Source organism: Physeter macrocephalus, chromosome 21, assembly GCF_002837175.3.
Source record: "Physeter macrocephalus isolate SW-GA chromosome 21, ASM283717v5, whole genome shotgun sequence".
NCBI classification, from domain to species: domain Eukaryota; kingdom Metazoa; phylum Chordata; class Mammalia; order Artiodactyla; family Physeteridae; genus Physeter; species Physeter macrocephalus.
In genome coordinates, this window is record NC_041234.1 from 55,172,417 (window position 1) to 55,189,303 (window position 16,887).

The window sequence follows — 16,887 nt, forward strand, 5'->3', positions numbered from 1 at the left end:
CTAGGGGCAAGATCAGAATAAAGATGCAGACCTACTGGAGAATGGACTTGAGGATGTGGGGAGGGGAAGGGTAAGCTGGAACAAAGTGAGAGAGTGGCATGGACATATATACACTACCAAACATAAAATAGATAGCTAGTGGGAAGCAGCTGCATAGCACAGGAATCTGAGCTCAGTGCTTTGTGACCACCTAAAGGGGTGGGATAGGAAGTGTGTGAGGGAGGGAGATGGAAGAGATATGGGACATATGTATATGTAAAACTGATTAACTTTGTTATAAACAGAAACTGATACACCATTGTAAAGCAGTTATATTCTAATAAAGATGGTATAAAAATACCTAGAAACAAATGACAATGAAAACATGACAATGCAAAACCTATGGGATGCAGCAAAAGCAGTTGTAAAATGGAAGTATATAGCAGTACACTCCCACCTCAAGAAACAAAAAAAATCTCAATTAAACAACCTAACCTTATTCCTAAAGCAATTAGAGAAAGAAGAACAAAACAAAACAAGAAACCCAAAGTTAGCAGAAGGAAAAACATCATAAAGATCAGATCAGAAATAAACGAAAAAGAAATGATGGAAACAATATCAAAGATCAATAAAACTAAAAGCTGTTTTTTTGAGAAGATAAACAAAATAGATAAACCATTAGCCAGACTCACCCATAAGAAAAGGGAGAAGATTCAAATTAATACAATTAGAAATGAAAAAGAAGTAAGAACTGACACTGCAGAAATACAAAGCATCATGAGAGATTACTACGAGCAACTATATGCCAATAAAATGGACAACCTGAAAGAAATGAACAAATTCGTAGAAAAGCACAATGTTCTGAGACTGTACCAGGAAGAAATAGAAAATATAAACAGAGTAATCACAAGCACTGAAATTGAAACTGTGATTAAAAATCTTCCAACAAACAAAAGCCCAGGACAGGATGGCTTCACAGGTGAATTCTATCAAACATTTAGAGAAGAGCTAACACCTATCCTTCTCACCTCTTCCAAAATATAGCAGAGGGAGGAACACTCCCAAACACATTCTATGAGGCAACCATCCCTCTGATACCAAAACCAGACAGAGTTACTGCAAAAAAAAGGAAACTACAGGCCAATAACATTGATGAACATAGATGCAAAAATCCTCAATAAAATACTAGTAAACAGAATCCAATAGCACTTTATTTTTTATTTTATTTTTTTTTTAATTTTTGCGGTACACGGGCCTCTCGCTGTTGTGGCCTCTCCCCTTGCGGAGCACAGGCTCCAGACGTGCAGGCTCAGTGGCCATGGCTCACAGGCCCAGCCGCTCCGCGGCATGTGGGATCCTCCCGGACCAGGGCACGAACCCTTGTCTCCTGCATTGGCAGGCAGACTCTCAACCACTGCACCACCAGGGAAGCCCCAATGGCACTTTAAAAGCATCATACACCATGATCAAATGCGGTTTATCTGAGGAATGCAAGGATTCTTCATTATACGCAACTCAGTCAATGTGATAAACCATATTAACAAATTGAAGGAGCAGAACCATATGATCATCTCAATAGATGCAGAAAAAGCTTTCTACAATATTCAACACCAATTTATGGTAAAAAACCCTCCAGAAAGTAGGCATAAAGGGAACTTACCTCAACATAATAATGGACATATATGACAAACCCAAAGCCAATATCGTTTGCAGTGGTGAAAAACTGAAACCATTTCCACTAAGATCAGGAACAAGACAAGGTTGCCAACTCTCACCACTATTATTTAACATACTTTTGTAAGTTTTAGCCACAGCAGTCAGAGAAGAAAAATAAATAAAAAGGACCCAAGTCAGCAGAGAAAAAGTAAAGCTGTCAATGTTTGCAGATGACATAATACTATACATAGAGAATCCTAATGATGCTACAGCAAATCTACCAGATCTAATCAATAAATTTGGTAACCTAGCATGATACGAAATTAATGCACAGAAATGTCTTGCATTCCTAAACACTAATGATGAAAAATCTGAAAGATAAATAAGGAAACACTCTCATTTATCATTGCAACAAAAAGAATAACGTACCTAGGAATAAAGCTACGTAAGGAAACAAAAGACCTGTATGCACAAATCTATAAGACCCTGATGAAAGTAATTAATGATGAGATATACAACAGAAGGGGAGATATATCATGTTCTTGGATTGGAAGAATCAACATTGTGAAAATGACTATACTGCCCAAAGCAATCTATAGATTCAGTGCAATCCCTATCAAACTACCAATGGTATTGTTCACAGAACTAGAACAAAAATTTTCACAATTTGTATGGAAACACAAACTAACCCCAAAGCAATCTTAAGAATGAAAAACGGAGCTGGAAGAAGCAGGCTCCTAGTCTTTAGACTATGCTACAAAGCTACAGTAATCAAGACAATATGGTACTGGCACAAAAACCGAAACATAGATCAATAGAACAGGATAGAAAGCCCAGAGGTAAACCCACGCACATATGGCCACTTTATGTTTGATAAAGTATGCAAGAATATACAGTGGAGAAAAGACAGCCTCTTCAATAAGTGGTGCTGGGAAAACTGGACAGCTACATATTACAGAATGAAATTAGAACATTCCCTAACACCATACACAAAAATAAACTCAAAATGGGTTAAAGACCAAAATATAAGGCCAGACCCTCTAAAACTCTTAGAGGAAAACATAGGCAGAATATTCTATGACATAAATCACTGCAAGATGCTTAATGACCCACCTCCTAGAGAAATGGAAACAAAAACAAAAATAAACAAATGTGACCTAATGAAACTTAAATCTTTTGCACAGCAAAGGAATCCATAAACAAGACGAAAAGACAACCCTCAGAACGGGAGAAAATATTTGCAAATGAAGCAACTGACATAGGATTAATCTCCAAAATTTACAAGCAGCTCATGCAGCTCAATATCAAAAAACAAACAACCCAATCTAAAAATGGGCAGAAGACCTAAATAGACATTTCTCCAAAGAAGATACACAGATTGCCAACAAATACATGAAAGAATGACCAACATCACTAATCATTAGAGCAATGCAAATCAAAACTACAATGAGGTATCACCTCACATGCATCAGAATGGCCATCTTCAAAAAGCCTACAAACAATAAATGCTGGAAAGGGTGTGGAGAAAAGGGAACACTCTTACACTGTTGCTGGGAATGTAAATTGATACAGCTACTATGGAGACCAGTATGGATGTTCCTTAAAAAACTAAAAATAGAACTACCATACGATCTAGCAATCCCACTACTGGGCATATACCCTGAGAAGACTGTAATTCATGAAGAGTTATGTACCACAATGTTCATTGCACCCCTATTTACAATAGCCTGGACATGGAAGCAACCTAAGTGTCCATTGACAGTTGAATGGATAAAACAGATGTGGCACATATATACAAAGGAACATTACTCAGCCATAAAATGAAATGAAATTGAGTTATTTGTAGTGAGGTGGATGGACCTAGAGTCTGTCATACAAAGTGCAGTAAGTCAGAAAGAGAAAAACAAATACCATATGTTAACACACTTATTTGGAATCTAAAAAAAAGCTTCTGAAGAATGTATGGGCAGGAAAAGAATAAAGAGGCAGATGTAGAGAATGGACTTGAGGACACGGGGATGGGGAAGGGTAAGCTGGGACAAAGTGAGACATTGGCTTGGACATATATACACTACCAAATGTAAAATATATAGCTAGTGGGAAACAGCCACAATGCACAGGGAGGTCAGCTCGGTCCTTTCTGACCACCTAGAAGGGTGGGATATGGAGGGTGGGAGGGAGGCACAAGAGGCAGGATATATGGTAATATATGTATACATATAGCTGATTCACTTTGTTACACAGCAGAAACTGACACACCATTTTAAAACAATTTTACTCCAATAAATATGTTAAAAAATAAAGGAAGTGAGATGCAAAAATAAGAAAAAAAAGAGAGAGAGAGAGAGCCATCCTGTGACCAGCCACAGACATGGCACTTGTTTTTATCCTCCATTGTTAAAGTAACCTCTACATATCTACATACATTGCTAAAGAAGCAAACAGCCTGATACTCTCCACTATTTCTCCACCAAATTATTAGTTTCAAGGTCATAATACTATCAACTTCGATTTAATTGTAAAATTGTTATGGATTGAATATTTATAATTATTTTGAACATATTTAAGTTAGAAATTTATCATTTATTTTCATATTATCATTATTTATATGCACAGTAAACTTCCTGTTACATTTTCAGCAAGTTCAAATTTTTCTAAATGTCAAATATATTTACAAGTGGAAGGGTACTAGAGTTATTCTCTAAAGAAATAGTTACTGAAAACAATAACTAAACTAGTTAATTAAATTGCTGAAAACTGGTCAAACATTTAATCAGATTGAATTCTGGCACTTTTTTGCAGATTACCTAAGATAGAGCTTCCTAAAATCATCCTATGTTTCATTTCCATCTGAAATCTGATACCAGATGTCAAAAATTTTAATTAAATATTTAGGTAGCATTTTTGGAATGTTTTATGATTCATCAAGTGCTATCATATATTTTGACTAATTTAATTTAAATTAAAGGTCACATACTGCCAGGAGCAGCAAGAATGTGCAGCCTATATTTTCACTCACTGTTCACCTTAATGCCAACTATTCAGGGAAGGCTATATGTAAAAAGTCCTCTGCTCAAAAGAAAAGTATGGATGTAATATATTTTAAATTATATACATATCTTAATAACATCACTAAATAAATTGGGCAATTTAACTGATGTGTGAGGAGAGCAGATACTTTTTTTTTTATATACCCTGTGGGATTGTTGAGGCAAGTGTAAATTCAAGCAAAATAAGCCAAGTTAAAAGAAGCACTGAAATATAAATCAAATTATGTCGCCTCACTGGTGCTTGCAGGGAAACAGACAAGACTGTGAAAGCTATAGGCATAGTTGGAAAATTAAACATTATTTTGCATGCAGGCTTCCTTGTGTATATAGCAAGATTTTGCAGTCATACTTCTGAAATAGATAATGATGATTGTGTTGATCCTGTAATATAAACAAATATAAAATATTTTATCCTATGCTTTTACCTACTCCACTTCTTTATCGAACTACCTAAACTACAATACCATAGGAGCAAAACCAGAAAACATATTTAAATGGTCTTTAAGACGAGAAAGAAAGAAAACTCTTCAATTTTATTGCATGTTCAAAGAAAATTTAAAATAACATTCAAGTAGGAGGATATTAACTTAGATTTTTTCAAGAATAAAGTGATGTAACAATCTTACTGGTCTAATTTTCAGTGACAAAATTTTGTACAAACTAAATCATATCAGGTAGCAATTTAAAAACAAAGAAGACAAGCTGCCAGAAGTGAAACTGGCAGGGAAGAAGAAACTGGAAAAAATAGTGACTAATTAAAAAGCAATATAGGGCTATTCAATGAACTTGAGGACACGGGGAGGGGGAAGGGTAAGCTGGGACAAAGTGAGAGAGTGACATGGACATATATACATTACCAAATGTAAAATAGATAGCTAGTGGGAAGCAGCTACATAGAACAGGGAGATCAGCTCGGTGCTTTGTGACCACCTAGGGTGGGATAGGGAGGGTGGGAGGGAGATGCAAGAGGGAGAAGATATGGGGATATATGTATATGTGTAGCTGATTCACTTTGTTATAAAGCAGAAACTAACACACCATTGTGAAGCAATTATACTCCAATAAAGATATTTAAAAAATGCTTTTTATAAAATAAATTTTTGTTCTTTTTTGCCAGCTTTTAAAGATTGAAGTTTTTCTTATATTACAAAGCAGCATAATCTCAGAATTTATTAAGAAAAAAAGAATTCACAACCCAGGTGATTTCGTTTGGTAGTTATTTCCAGTAATATAATTTCTACAACAATCTCCAGTTAGCCTTGGTAAGGAGACTTCCTAAGCACACAGTGAAATTTTTCAGAAATTTAACCATAAATAGTACTAAGTGATAATACAAGAACCAAGAAGTGTTATTAATCAAGACCAAATAAGAAAATAAAAAGAGAACTATATTCTTGCACTTGTGTGCTAGTATTTTAGAAAACATTAACTAATTTCTGTACTACAAACACACAGGACATCTAGAATAAAATGCATTATATAAACAGTACAAAGTCAATAAGGAAAAATTTTATAGGATCTTATTGATTTCCCATATAAAGGAGTTAGCAGTTAACAATTTTCAGGATTGTTCTTTTATAACATGTTTTTTAAGTCTGGCTAAGAAATTCACTCCTAAGTAAAGGCAGAACAGTCTGGATGAGTAATTCATTGACACCACCTTGTTTCTACACTTATACATTTTGGGGGGATCATTGCCTCAGATGTTACTTTTCATTTATAAATCTCAAATTTCACCTATTTCATGAACCTCCACTGAAGTTCAATGTATCCACTAAATTGGCACTTACATACTACTGTCTGGCATCTCTTGTATTGAGATGTATTGATATTTCTGTATTGTATTACTTATTAATTATCAAAATATTTTTAGCATCTTGATGGGTGTTACATCTTCAACTAAAAATAAGCTTTTAAGGGTAGGGATCAGGTCATTTATCTCTGTATTGGCCACAGTGGTAGACCTAAGGTCATAATAGAAAACGTTTATTGAACACTTACTATGTGTCAGAAACTGTGCTATATACTTTACGTGTATTATCTAATTTAATTATCAAAAAAAACCCTGTGAAAGAGGACATAAGACCTGTATGCAGAAAATTATAAGACACTGATGAAACAAATTAAAGATGATACAAATAGATGGAGAGATATACCATGTTCTAGGATTGGAGAATCAACATTGTGAAAATGACTCTACTACCCAAAGCAATCTACAGATTCAATGCAATCCCTATCAAACTACCACTGGCATTTTTCACAGAACAGGAACAAAAAATTTCACAATTTGTATGAAAAAAAAAAGACCCTGAATAGCCAAAGCAATCTGGAGAATGAAAAATGGAGCCGGAGGAATCAGGCTCCCTGACTTCAGACTATACTACAAAGCTACAGCAATCAAGACAATATGGTACTGCCACAAAAACAGAAATATAGATCAATGGAACAGGATAGAAAGCCCAGATAAAAACCCATGCACATATGGCCATCTTATCTTTGATAAAGGAGGCAAGAATATACAGTGGAGAAAAGACAGCCTCTTCAATAAGTGGTGCTGGGAAAACTGGATAGGTACATGTAAAAGTATGAGATTAGGACACTCCCTAGCACCATACACAAAAATAAGCTCAAAATGGATTAAAGAACTAAATGTAAGGCCAAAAATGATCAAACTCTTAGAGGAAAACCTAGGCAGAACACTCTATGACTTAAACCACGGCAAGATACTTTTTGACCCACCTCCTAGAGAAATGGAAATAAAAACAAAAATAAACAAATGGGACCTAATGAAACTTACAAAGCCTTTGAACAACAAAGGAAACCATAAACAAGACCAAAAGACCACCCTCAGAATGGGAGAAAATATTTGCAAGTAAAGCAACTGACAAAGGATTAATCTCCAAAATTTAGAAGCAGCTCATGCAGCTCAATATCAAAAAAACAAACAACCAATTCAAAAATGGGCAGAAGCCCTAAATAGACATTTCTCCAAAGAAAGTATATGAAGGTTCCTTAAAAAACTACAAATAGAACTACCATACGACCCAGCAATCTCACTACTGGCCATATACCCTGAGAAGACTGTAATTCATGAAGAGTTATATACCACAATGTTCATTGCAGTTCTATTTACAATAGACAGGAGATGGAAGCAACCTAAGTGTCCATCAACAGTTGAATGGATAAAGAAGATATGGCACATATATACAATGGAATATTACTCAACCACAAAAAGAAACGAAATTGAGTTATTTGTAGTGAGGTGGATTGCTGTAGAGTCTGTCATACAGAGTGAAGTAAGTCAGAAAGAGAAAAACAAATACCATATGCTAACACTTATATATGGAATCTAAGAAAAAAAATGTCATGAAGAACCTAGGGGTAAGTTTGGGAATGGAGATGCAGACCTACTAGAGAATGGACTTGAGGATGTGGGGATGGGGAAATGTAGGCTGTGACAAAGTGAGAGAGTGGCATGGACATATATACACTACCAAACGTAGAATAGATAGTCAGTGGGAAGCAGCGGTATAGCACAGGGAGATCAGCTCAGTACTTTGTGACCACCTAGAGGGGTGGGATAAGGAGGGTGAGAGGGAGCAAGATGCAAGAAGGAAGAGATATGGTAACATATGTCTATGTATAACTGATTCACTTTGTTATAAAGCAGAAACTAACACACCATTGCAAAGCAATTATACTCCAATAAAGATGTTAAAAAAATAAATAAATAACGAAAACAAATCTAATCACGGGAAAAAAACCAGAGTGATTGTAACTAACTACATTTTACAGATAGAGAGATAAAGTGAAGGGAGGTCCAGAAACTTGTACACAACCGTACAGCTGATAAATCATCTCATAGTAGTATCTAACGGATTAAAAACCATATATTATATTGCTTCCTACACAGTGAGTTCTTATATATAACTTTGTGAAGGAATGAATGAAATTGGTTCCTAATAATTCAACCTTCTAAAACCCTTAGATAAAATAACCTAACTGGGATGCAAAAGTACTTGATTGATTCAGAAATTCAGTTTAAAAATGTTGAAACAATTTTTTAAATTAGTTTAATTTGTTCAGTGCTAAGCAGAGAAACAAAAATGGATTGACTGAATTTTTCACTATTTGTGGCTAAAATTTTGACTTCTAACTCAATGTAAAATTTAATTAAATAAGAAAATTGCAAATATTTTAAAACAGTAAGAAAATAAATATTTCTATTCTGACTATTGGGGAGGGGCAAGGAGAAGTAGAATTCAAACCTAACCTTCTCCTAAAGCTGTGCTAAAATTTATTTAATATTTATTTAATATATCTACTGTGATATGTGTATTTTACAGATACAACCAAAGTCTTAACAATCATTGCTTTGGGGATGATAATACTATATCTGTACAATTTTCCTCTTTCTACTTTTTCTATTTTTGAAATATACTTAAATGAGCATGTGTTATTTTTACAATTATAGACAAAATTTTAACGTGTTTCTTTTTTTTTGAGGTAAAGAAAAATGTCAGGCCAAGTTTTTCAAAAGAGAAAGGGTTAAATGATGTTCAGAATCATCGGAAAATCAGCTTCAAAATGAGCTAACAAAGCTTAGTTTAGGCCAATTGAAAAAATTAAATATAAATTTATTGAATATATTTTATCCTTCCAACAGTAGCTTAATATCACAAATACTTTCCATGTGAATGATGAGTCTATATGCTCTTGGCCTTTAGATTTACCCTAACTTGAAGATCTTATGGAAAAACCCAAACGAACTGTTTGGCCAGCCCAATATTTCTTCACAGAGATATACCAAATGTTTTGGAAATTATCTTATATGAATTATTTGATGATTCAGAAAATACACTGGAGCAGCCTATATCTAATGGAAAACTATACAGACACTACTCCTACCAATTTAGAATCAGAACCACCCGAGAAACTAAAGTCAATCACTTCAGGAGGCCAGAGATAATATTCAGAGTATAAATAGCTTTGCTTTATATTCTTGTCCATTAACATTTAATCTTGCAAATATAAGGGGACAAACCAGGGTGCTTATAAGTACTTATTTTTAACTAATAAGTGGTTTTTATTTCCACCCCTAAGATTTTGTTTTCTGTTCCAGAAAGCATATTGAATCCTTGGAGCTTTAAGTTGTGTTTTGATTGTTTTAATTTTTTTTAACAATTAGTTATGGGATTGTGATTGCATTATCAAGCAATACTTCATAAAGAATGATTCAACTAAAAAATAAATGCTCAATTAGGATAAATTACCACCGTATGGCATGTATGCTACAGTGAAGATCATGAAGCCCTAATAATAAGCTTATGGCACAGAAATAATTTACCTAAAATGGAAATATAAGCATTCTTTTGGTTCATTGTTTTAACATTAATCACAGCTCTTATTAGACTAGAAAAACCTTAACATTACCATATTACTAAATGATAAATCCTTTTAAAATGAGAAGAAAACCTCATAGAAGGTATTTTAAACAGATTTGTAGAGGTAACAATTTATATACCACAAAATGCACGCATTTAAAGTGTACAATTCAATGTTTTTTGTATATTCATACAGTTACGTGACCATCTACACAGCTGAATTTTAGAACATGTTAATCACCCTACAAAGAAAGCCTGTACCCATAAGCTGTTACTGCCAATTAACCTAGACACCCCTGCCAGGCATGGACAAGCAATAATCTACTTTCTGTCTCTGTATTTGTATACTCTGAATATTTCATATAGATAGAAACATACAATATGTGGTCTTTTGTGATGAACTTCTTTCACTTGGAATGTTTTCAAGGTTCTCCATGTTGTAGTATGTATCATAACTTCCTTTTTTGTTGAAATATTAGTCCTATGTATGGAAAAAACATAATTTGTTTATCCATTTTTCAGTTGATGGACATTGGATGTGTTTCCACTTTTTAGCTATTGAGAACAATGCTACTATGAATACTCTTGCACAAGCTTTTCTGTGGGCATGAGTTTTCATTTATTTTCTCTGTGTATCTAGATGTGGAATTGCTGAGTCATATAGTAACTCTATATTTAACATTTAGAGGAACTTCCTGTTTTCCAAAGAGTCTTCACCATTTAACATTTCTACCAGTACTGTATTATGGCTCAGTTTCCCTATATCATTACCAACACTTGTTATTGACTATCTTTTGCTTTATAGCCATTTTAGTAGGTGGTAAATTGTATCTGCTGGTAGTTTCAAGTTGCCGTATCCTGATGACTAATAATGTTGAGCACCTTTCATGCCCTTATTGGACATTTGCATATCTCCTTTGGAGAGAAGTCTATTCAAATCATTCACCCATTTTTAAATGGATTATCTGTATTTTTATTGTTGAGATTGTACTATATTACTAAATGATAATATGTAACAGTTCTTTACATATACTGTATTCAAGACTATTATCAGATATACAATGTGAAAATAATCTCTCCCATTGTGTAGGCTGTCTTTTTACTCTCTTGATGGTGTTCTTTGACACTCAAAAGTTTTTTAATTTTGATAAAGTCCAATTTCATTGATTATTTTTAGATTGCTTGTACTTTTGGTGTTACACCTAAAGAAACCATTTCAAATACAAGATTTCAAAGATTTATTCCTATGTTTTCTTTTAAGAGTTTTAAGAAACAAAAATGTCATGAAGAGCCTAGGTGTAGGATGGGAATAAAACACAGACCTACTAGAGCATGGACTTGAGGATATGGGGAGGTGGATGGGTAAGCTGTGACAAAGTGAGAGAGTGTCATGGACATATATACACTACCAAACGTAGGGTGGATAGCTAGTGGGAAACAGCCGCATGGCACAGGGATATCAGCTAGGTGGTTTGTGACCACCTAGAGGGGTGGGATAGGGAGGGTGAGAGGGAGGGAGATGCAAGAGAGAAGAGATATGGGAACATATGTATATGTATAACTGATTCACTTTGTTGTAAAGCAGAAACTAACACACCATTGTAAAGCAATTATACTCCAATAAAAATGTAAAAAGAATAAATAAACAGAAAAAAAAACCCAGGATTAAAACCAGACCGTCTAGACTTTCCAGAAAAAAAAAAAGAGTTTTATGACTTCTGGAATTACATTTAAGTTTATGATATATTTTTAGTTAAGTTTTGCATATAGTGAAGTGTAGGGGCACAACTTTATTCTTTTGTCTGTAGATATCCAATAGTTCCAGCACAATTTGTTGAAAATACTATTTTCCCCCATTGGGTTGCTATGGAATCTCTGTCAAAAGTAAATTTACCATAAATGTAATTATATTCTATTCCATTTATCTATTCATCAATTCTATTCCCTTTATCTATCCCAATGCTTATGGCAGTGCCACATTTTGTTGATTACCATAACTTTGTAAAAAGTTTTGAAACCAGTAAGTGTTGGTCTTCCAAACTTATTCTTCTTTTTACAGATTATTTTGGATATTTTAGGTCCCTTGAGTTTTCACATGAATTTCAGGGGCAGGTTGTCATTTACTGTTAGGAAGCCAACTGGGATTCTCATGAACAGTACATTGAATCTGCAGACAAGTTTGAGGAGTATTGCAGGCTTAATAATATAAATTTTTCATCAATTAATATGAAATATCTTTATACTTATTTGGTTTTCTTTAGTTTCTTTCAACAATATTTTGTAGTTTTCAGTGTACAAGTCTTGTAATTCTTGTATTAAATTTATTCCTAAATATTTATTCCTTTGATGCTATCATAAATGTAATTCTTTTTTAAATTTCATTTTTAGATTGTTCATTGCTAGTATATAGAAATAAAAATTTTGGTAAAATTTTGTCCTGCATTCTGCAATCTCACTGAACTTGTTTATTAGTCATAGTAGTTTTTAGTGGATTCCTTATATATTTCTGTGTACAAGATTGAGACATCTGCAAATTGAGATCATGTACTTCCCTTCAAAACTGTTTTTTAAAATATATTTTCATTACCTAATTACTTTGACAAGAATAATCTCAAGAAATATGGAATGTAAGAGGTGGGAGTGGACATCCATGTCTTGATTCTGAACTTAGTGGAAAGCACTCAGTCTATAGCCATACAGTACGATTTTAATTGTGCTTTTTTTTTTCATAAATGCATTTCATCAGGTTGAGGAAGTTCCCTTCTAATCAAAGATTCTCAATAATTTTAACTTAAAAGTGTGTCATATTTGGAAGGATGGGAGGTAGATGCAAGAGGGAAGGGAGATGGGGATATAAATATACTTATAGCTGATTCACTTTGTTCTATTGCAGAAACTAACACAATAATGTAAAACAACTATACTCCAATAAAGATGTTTAAAAAAATGTGTGTCAGACTTTGTCCAGTTCTTCTGAATCTATTGAGATGATCATTTATATCTTGTCCTTCATTCTATTAGTGTATTACATTAGTGGATTTTTAGATGTTAAACCATCCTTGCATTCCTGGAATAAGTCCCCCATGGATATGTTGTGTAATCTTTTTATACATGTTACTGTATTTAACTTGTTATTTTATTGAGAATTGTTCTGTCTGAATTCATGAGGGATATCGGTCTGGATACTTTTGTGTTATCATTTTCTGGTTATGGTATTAGAGGAAGTAAATGCTAATAGAAAAAATTGGGAAAAGCTGCATTTTCTTGTATATATTGGAAGATTTTGTGGATAATTGGAATTAATTCATATTTGTCCAGTTTTATTAATATATATTGACATATAACATTGTGTAAAGTTAAGATGTACAGTGTGATGATCTAATGCACTTATATATTGCAATATGATTACCATGGTAGTGTTAGTTAACACCTCTATTATGTCACATAATTATCATTTCTTTTTTGGTGGTGAGAACGTATAAGATTTACTCTCTTAGCAACTTTCAAGTATATAATACTGTATTGGTAAATATAATCACAATGTTGTGCATTAGATATTCAGAAATTGTTCACCTTCTAACTGGAAGTATGTACTCATTGACCAACGTCTCCTCATTTCCCCATACTCCAGCCCCTGGTAACCATTATTTAATCTCTTTTTCTGAATTGGACTTTTTAGATTCCACATATAAGTGAAATCATGCAGTATTTGTCTTTTCCTGACTGATTTACTTCATGTAGCAAAATGCCCTCAAGGTACATATATGTTGTTGCAAATGGCAGAATTTCCTTCTTTTTTTATGGCTAAATAATATATATGTATATATTATATCTTATCCTATCCTATCCTATCCTATTATATTATATTATATTATATCTATCACTTTTTCTTTTCCATTCATCTGTTTATGGATGCTTAGGCTGTTTTCATACCTTGGCAATTGTGAATAATGTTTCAATAAACATGGGAGTACAGATCTCTTTGATGTCCTCTTTTCATTTCTTTTGGATATACATCTAGAAGTGGAATGGCTGGATCACATGATATCTCTATTTTTAAATTTTTGTTGAACTTCCATAATGTTTCCATAGGAGCTAAACAAATTTGCAATCCCACTTATAATGTACCAGTGTTCCCTTATCTCCATATCCTAAAGAACACTTATTATCTCTTGTCTTCCTGATGCTAGTCATTTTAATAGTTATGAGGTAATATCTCATTGTGGTTTTTATTTGTGTTTCCCTGATGATAAGTAATGATTGAGCATCTTTTCATGTACCTGTTGGCCATTTGGATATCTTCCTTGGAAAAATGTTTATTCAGTCTCTCTGCCCACTTTTTAATCAGATTTGTTTGTTTGTTTTTTACGGAGTTCTTTATATATTGCAGGTATTGACCCCTTATCAACTATATGGTTTGCAAATATTTTTCTCATTTCATTAAGTTGCCTTTTCATTTGTTTGTTTTTGTTTTGTTTCCTTTTGCTTTTTGGTCTGTGCAGAAATTTTAAAATTTTATGTAGTCTTACTTATTGATTTTTTACATTTGTTGTTTTTTCTTCTGGTGTCATAACCAAAAATCATTTCTAAGACCAATATCAGGGAGCCTCCCATGTATTTTCTACTGGCAGTTTTATGATAGATCTTATGTTTAAGTCTTTAATCCATTTTGAGTTAATTTTTATGAGTGGTGTACAATAAGGGTCCAATTTCGTTCTTCTGCATGTGGTTATCCAGTTTTCTCAACACCATTTGTGGAAGAGGCTATCATTTCCCCAGAAGCATTCTTGGCTCTCTTGTCAAATATTAGCTGACCATACCTGTGGGGGTTTATTCTTGGGCTCTTGATTCTTTTCCATTGGTCTATGTGTCTATTTTTATGCCAGTACCATACTGTTTTGATAGGTTTGTAGTGTGATTTAACATCAGGAAGTGTGATGCCTCTGACTTTGTTCTTCTTTCTCAGAATTGCTCTAGCATTTTGGGTCTTCTGTGGTTCCATAGAAATTTGGGGATTGATTTTTTTTCCATTTCTGTGAAAATGCCCCTGGAATTTTAATAGAGATTGCATTAAATCTATAGATGGCTTTGAGTAGTATGGTCGTTTTAACAATACTAGTTCTTTCCATCTAAGAACAAAGTATATCTTTCCAATTTTTTGTGTCTTCTTCAATTTCTTTCATCAGAGCCTTATAGTTTTCAGTGTACAGATCTTTCACCTCATTGTTTACATTTATTCCTAAGTATTTTATTGTTTTCCATGCTATTGTGAATGGAATTGTTTATTTATTTTCAGGTATTTTGGTTTTAATGTATAGAAACAACTGATTTCTGTATGTTGATTTTGTATTCTACAAATTTACTGAATTTGTTGTTTAGTTTGTAACAGTTTTTTGATTGTCTTTAGGATTTTCTATATATAAGATCTTATCATCTTCTAATAAAGACTTTACTTCTTTCTTTCCATATTGAATGACTTTCATTTGTTTATCATGCCTGAATATTCTAGCTAGGACTTCCAGTACTATGTTCAGTAACAGTGTTGAAAGTGAGTACTTTTGTCTTATTTCTCATCTTAAAGGAAAAGCATTCAACATTTCACTGGTGAGTATGATGTTAGGTATGAGTTTGTCTCATGTGACCTTTACTGTGTCGATGTATGTTCCTTCTATACCCAATTTATTGAGCGTTTTTATCATGAAAGAATGTTTGATATTGTCAAATTATTTTACTGCATCAATTAAAATTATCATATATTTTTTATCTTTCATTCTATTAATGTGGCATATCACATTTATTGATTTGTGTTTGTTTGACTCATTCTTGTATCCCAAGGATAGATCTCACTAAATTGTGGCATGTGATCCTTTTAATGTGTTGTTGAATTTGATTTGCTAATATTTTGTTCAGAATTTTTGCATCTATGTTCATCAGGGATATTGATCTGTATTTTTCTTTTCTGGTTTTGTCCTTAACTGACTTTGGTGTCAGGGTAATGCTGGCCTCATATAATGAGTTTGGTAGTGTTCCCTCCTCTTCACGTATTTGGAAGAGTTTGAGAAGGATTGGCCTTAATTATTTCTTAAATATTTTGTAGAAATCACCAGTGAAACCACCTGGTCATTGTTTTTATCCTTTGTTTTTGTTGTTTTCTTTTGTATTGAGAGGTTTTATGATTATTGATTCAAATTCCTTACTTGTTATTAATCTTTTTATATTTTCTATTTGCCATGATAACTATTGATGAGGTGCATGCTTCTAGGAATGTATCCATTTCTTCTAGGTTATCCAATTTATTGGTGTTCATAGTCTCTTATGAGCCTATGTATTTTTGTAGTATCAGTTGTAATGTCTTCTCATTCATTTCTGATTTTTTTTATTTGAGTTTTCTCTCTTATTTTCAGTCACTGAATTATTCAACCCCAGGATTTCTGTTTTTTTATCATTATTTCTATCTGTGTTAAGTTTGTCATGTTTATTGTCATGTTTTTCATGATTTTGTTGAATTGTCTTACATTGATTTATTGTACTTCATTGAGTTTCCTTTAAACACCTATTTTGAATTCCCTATCAGGTAAATCAGATCTCCATACCTTTGCTTTTGGTTACTGGCAGGTTTTTGTGATCTTTAGGCAATATAATGTTTCCTTGATTTTTCATGTTCCTTGGAGTTTTGTGTTGCTGTTTTCACATTTAAAGTAGAAGTCACTTTCTCTAATCTTTACTGGTTTCATGGGAGAAATAACTTTTATATCAGTCTTGCTATAGATTCTGAGGCTTTCTCAGAACTTGTATGAATACACCTGTTTTACACTTCT